Below are 6,195 nucleotides of genomic sequence, written 5' to 3'. Positions count from 1 at the left end.
AAAATGGAAAATATGATGCTTAAAGATAAAAGAAAAACAAGAGCTATGAAAAATAAGGTTAACAAAACTCTTTATAAATGATTCTATTCATTTAAAGGTATTATTTTCGTGCATATATCATATAAAGGATAATTGTTTGTTTTAGTGTTAGAAATCCGTAAAAAGTTATTTAACTATTATCTAAACATACACAATGCACCTGCGATAAAAGTGTGAAAGGAAAAATGAAAAAAAGATAAGGAGGATGGTAACCAAAGTATTTGGAGAGATACGTGTTCTATGAATACCCTTAAAGGGACTGTACACGAGATTGGCAAAAAAAGTTTTTTCTATAACGAATCTCAGGACAACTATCTAATAAAATGTGTTACGCTTTGATATCATAATTGTAAAAAAGGACCAAAGTGTAAAAAAAGACTGTGCCGGAGACCGGGTTTGAACTCGCGTCGCCAAAATTGCAGTCCAACGTCGTATCAACTGAGCTACGACGGCTTACTCTATTTGGGTGACATACTTATGCTATACACCTACCTCGGTAATATCACGGGATAACACCGACTAGCCAATCACGCATAAGGAATGAATTCTACCTGGTAGAAATACCCAGTCATCCATTTAATGGAAAAATACGAAATAACTGCTAAACTTAGATAAATTGTCAACTATCTGGTACTTCAATTAGTAAGTTTCAATGCATTGTACACATCGATGCCAAGTTAATGTCAGTTTTCGACAATTTTCTTTTTTTCTCGCTATTTTATCATACGGAGTACTGCCCCTTTAATAAAACCACTGCTTTGTTGTATTGCGTGTGGTTGCTTCAATAAGTGATGAAAAAACTGTACATGAATGACGAAAGTTTTGCAGCTAAAGGAGTATACAGACGCGAAGGTGGCTGAATTGATAGTAAATAATGAGAAAGGCCGAATACTGTTGTCATCTTTTGCCAAATACATCTGTACCAGTTAGAAATAGAATTAATAAGCAAAACCCCTCACTTACTTTTAAGAGGTTAGGTGAGCAAAAACTTTCGCAAGAGCAGTGTTTAATATTTAAACTGCTTTCGATTATATTATCCAATTTGTCTGTGGTCTTTTCATGTCCATAATATGGCAAAATAATTTTACATAAGGTCAGCGATTGTTTTGCGTACAGGTAGCTACACACCTGCCTTGTCACTTTTGTTTGGCCTAAACCAATTATCTCCTGTACGTTTTCGAGCGTAAAAAGGGGTTTATAGATAAATAGAAGTAAAAGGCAAATGTGCCCCTTTTAATTACACAATTTAATCTTCCTCAGCCAAATGGTTCATGGCCATTCGCCATTAAGTACATCGATCTTACATTGAACATTTATCCTTTAGTTTTCTCGCCAAATGGTTTCATGTGTTGAATTGTTGATTACCAAACACTTATTGTTTGATCACGCATGTATAACGTTTTCAAATAAACTGTTGTAAAAACGAAACCAACACGTTCAGAAATGACACAACCATTTCAACAGTAAGTTTTGAAATTATGTGATAATTAAGAACCGGCAGTTCCGCTAGATTACACCAGTGGCAAACTAAATAACTTATATTTAAATGTGGAACGTGACCTGGATCCCCCTCCCTAAAACGTCTACGTTCACATACAAATTCACCTAGCTACACCCTTGTCACTCCCACAAATCTTGAAAACTAGCCCCAATTTATAAAAAAACGATATTGAAATGACAAATGAAAACTGCATATCTTTACTCTTTTTATCTTTTTATTATTGCAGGGAACTTCTTGAAGAACCCCAAAGTCAAGCAGATAGGGTTGAAACAAGGTCACCGCCCGTGTTTTTCCGTCACAGTTACGTCACATTTGTGTTTTAATTACGTCATTCATTGCAGCAGCCCTTTTTATCTTTGTAAATAAATCAGTGTAATCTTGTTGGCTTAACATTATTTATATTATGTCAAAACATCTTAATATATAAACTGTTTAATAGCCATATTAGATACAATGTCAGTTTATTATCAATCACAAACAATTCTGCCACATTTATTGTAGTATCACTTAGTAAATATTTTTATTTATAAGTTAGACATCACATTTATCAAATCAATATAAATACATCAAAGAAGAAAACAAGTTTCCATCAGCAACAGGATTCCAACTCAAGACCTCTAGGTCTGCAGTCAGGTATACAAGCCATGCACCACGGAGGCATGTATCTGTGGTAGAGTTTGCAACAAAATATTAGGATATTTGAGTGTTTATGTGTGTCATATACATAAACATTCACCAAAGTTTAACTGATGCTTTTCATTTCACAATACTGTAAACATTAACTATTTAGTGTGTCCACTGCATATTTTACTTACGAGTGTTATCTGTACAAGTAGTCGAACTCACAGTTAATGTACATGTATGCATACATGTACGAGAAGTCAACTCAAATACAACCAGCAACCGTATATCTTTACACAGAAAAGTATACGAAAAGCCATACCAAATATAAAATCATTAAAAATAGCAGTACTCCATATTATCGGTTTTCCTAATTGAAAGAAATGAATTTAAAAAAAGTTCTTCAAACAATCAAAGTTTTATGCTTTATATCCGAACTTTTTCTCAGCTAATGCCTGTAAATCCATGCGCGAAGTTTTTCCTGTGCAAGTCTCCGGAAGTGCATCGAAAAACATGTAGAACTTTGGCAGTTCAGTGAACAAACCAGGCTTATCATTGTGGTGGGTGACGCAAAACTGGCGGATATCATTTTCAGCAGTTCTCGCGTCTGGTTTTAGAATCACGCATGCGCAAATAGCTTGGTAATATACCTGGTCAGAGACAGGTACAATGACAACGTTGTCAATCCCCGGACAGCCTTTGATAGCAGTTTCTAGAATGTCCGGCATCACAGCAATTCCACCGGAATTGATCATGTTTGACATTTAACCATAGACGTAGAAGCGACCTTCTTCATCCATCATCGCAAGGTCGTCTGTTTTGAACCATCCATCAGGTGTTACCGCCCTGGCTGTTTTCTCGGGATCATGAAAGTATTCTTTCAAAAACACGGGGCCTTTAACCCAAAGTTCACCTCTGGTGTTGATAGAAACTGTTTCACCTTCTTCATTAACGACCTTGACCTGAAGACCATTAAACAACAATGGCGGGCAACAGCAGAACTCTGGGAAAGCATCCGTGTCTGTCAGATGATATGAAAAGCTGAGGAAGAACTCGTTACATCCATAAACAACTTCGAGGGTCTCACCATGCTTGCCTATGTCTTTTGTGAGGGCTTTGGTAACTGGTTGTCCCCCGATTACGAAACATTTAGTTGGCCAGTCTTTCGGCAACTCTTCCTGTAAAACAAGTTCATAACAATGTGAATGCATTTAAAGCGCTGACATTTTAAAATTAAGTCGTGTACGAGGAATGCATATTACTGATAAAATATAATTTAAGTTATTTGTATACATACTTAATGTCGCGTTAGAAGTACATTAATAGCTATCAATGCAACAAGTGTTAAAAGAGTTTTTCACATTATTACCGCTTTTTATTGAGCGCGTGCAGCAAAGAGGGGGGGGGGGCAAATTACAACGGTACATCGTTCTCTCGTGACAGCCGACAATCGGTCGGTCCCTAGGTCCGTAAACCCGGAAATTGCTACAGAAAACAGAGATTGGAAAACCGCCTAACCAATTGAATGGCCGATCGTTGAAGAGGACAGCATTTCTCTTCACCCAGTTACTTCCTTTAATTCGCCCGATGCTGAGAATTGAAGCATGAGTGTGGGCAACAAGCTTTGGTAACCCTGTGCTACCTGACGTTTGGAACAAGAAAGCAATATCTTAAGGGCTAGCATCAGTAGGTATTTCAATGTCAGTTGGGGCGTTTGCCATGAACTCATGCAACAATAGCACCTCGATCTCAGAGACAGGAAACTTGTGCCCTAGGAGGAACCGCACTGATGACATTTTGGCTGACGAAGCTGTTCCTGTTTTGGAGTGCGAGTCAAGTAGCCTTCGGAAGATATCCCAATTCTCCCCGCTTGCTCCGGGATCAAGGACTAGCAAGCTGCATGTTTCCAACTTCTTCATGATGTGGATGAGGTCATTTCCGTCTGTATACATGAACGCCAGTCCCACCGCTTTTATACCCGCAAACATACAACCAAATGCCACATACAACCATTCCGGACATGGATGAATGTTTATTCCAACAATTTCATCGCGCTTTACTCCTATAAGTAAAGGAGAAATACGTGCATGTACATGGTCATTTACGATGAAGAAGGTTTTTGACATTAAACGGTTTATGTCTGTGGGGGTAGGGGGATTTCAATTAATAACCGAGAGAAGTTTTAAACGTAACATCATTTGCGTTCTTCATTAAAAAACCTGTATATGAAGGTGTTGCATGCATCACAAGAAAGGTAGCTTACTGCTCGTGGTCTAGGAATAAGACAACTGATTATAGGCCTAAAAGATGCCAACCTTGGGACCCATGTTGGCCAATAAGCGTTAAAACTAGCAAGACTAATACTGTCACATGGGCGACACCTTAGGATAGTACGGTGGTTTCTTTTACTAAAGTTACACACAATAAAAAAACAGCAAATTTTGTATACCTAGATTAATCAGTGCCCTCGCGAAGACGCATGAGTTTTCATATAGCTCCAACCACGTGACCGTCTCACGGTCAGCTTCTATTATTGCTCCAAATATAAACGCATGTTTATCCCCTTGTTCCTCAGCTAAATACTGAAAAAAATATCGTTGCTTAAATATTTTCCTAAATGATGCAATATTAGCTTCATAAAGAGTGTATTTCTCTGATTTGCTAGGGTCTCTCGTCACATTTGAAGCATTCATGTTTATAGAAGTGAAAACCGCATATATTTCACTAAGCATATTGCAGAAAAAATCCGATTAATCAATACGAATATTGCCGAATAGTTCCGAATGACCAATACGTATATTGCCGAAATGTTCCGATTCACCAATACGAATATTGCCGAGATGTTCCGATTCACCAATACGTATATTGCCGAAATGTTCCGATTAACAAACACGTGTATTACCGAAATGTTCCGATTAACCAATACGTATATTACCGAAAAGTTCCGATTAACCAATATGTATATAACCAAAAAGTTCCGATTAACCAATACGTATAATACCGAAAAAATCCGATTTACCAATACGTATATTGCCTAAAAGTTCCGATTAACAAATACGTATTGTATCCTGTCAAAAAGTTCCGTTTTAACCAAAACATATATTGCCGTCAGGTTACGATAAACCAATACGGGTATTGCCAAGAAATAACGAACAGCTTATTCGAGTAAGCCGAGTGTTCAGATTTACCAATACGGATTTCGCCTAGAAGTAACGATCAGCTCATACGGATATTGCCGAGAAACCAATACGTATATACCCGAGAGGTTACGATAAACCAAAACGGATATTTTCTATAAGTTTCGATGAACCGATACGAATATTGCCGAAAAGTAGTGATTGTGAAACGCTCTCACCTTCATGCAGTCACCAACGGTTCCAAATTCAAGGTCTTCCTCTTCATTTTCCATCCTTCTGTAACTCTTGTTATACTTTTCAGCGCTGCCCTTTTCAATTATTACTTTATATGACTGCACACCTCAAATCCTCGACCGTGACTGGCGATGATACCTGACATATATGACAATGACACCAAAGTTAAAAAGTGAATATATGGGCTCACTTAAAGTATTTATTTTTGTATTTGATAAGAATGGAAGATGCACAAGCATTTATTTGTGCAATATTGTCGTGACAGACTTACATAAAAACAATATTACTAAACGTCATCTTACAAAATGTACATGACATTTTCAGCATGAAGCATGCCACAATCTAGAAAATGAACCTTTTGAGGTCGTTACCTCTGTTTGGTATCAGTATAGATAAGTGTTTAGTATAAGTCAACATACTGATATTGACGTTTAATACAATATTGCACAATGACACTCACATCCAAGCGGATCATCATCTAAGTAAGATATTTAAAACCGAACCTAACCTGTTATCAAGAATTTGAGTAACTGTTAAATTTACAATCGAGAGGGAGGACTGCAGACCATCGTTTGAGAATGCCGTTTCAGGAATATGCGTCTATTAGATTCTTTCTGCATTTGATGGTAAATTTATTAAAATGGCAGGTCTTTCATATATTTA

The 6,195-nt window shown here is 37.3% G+C and overlaps 1 protein-coding gene across 2 annotated transcripts in view; it reads left to right on the top strand.

Annotated features, from left to right (window-relative positions):
* The window catches only part of LOC128245402 (uncharacterized), an 11,733-nt gene extending 9,834 nt beyond the window's left edge, over positions 1-1,899 (top strand). For both annotated transcript variants that reach the window (XM_052963540.1, XM_052963541.1), the window contains exon 4: positions 1,767-1,899. The gene's annotated coding sequence lies outside the window, so the exon portion shown is untranslated. The remainder of the gene's footprint in view (positions 1-1,766) is intronic.
* Positions 1,900-6,195: the final 4,296 nt, after the last annotated feature.

Source organism: Mya arenaria, chromosome 9, assembly GCF_026914265.1.
Source record: "Mya arenaria isolate MELC-2E11 chromosome 9, ASM2691426v1".
Lineage (NCBI taxonomy): Eukaryota > Metazoa > Mollusca > Bivalvia > Myida > Myidae > Mya > Mya arenaria.
This window is presented reverse-complemented; position numbering and strand designations above follow the sequence as displayed.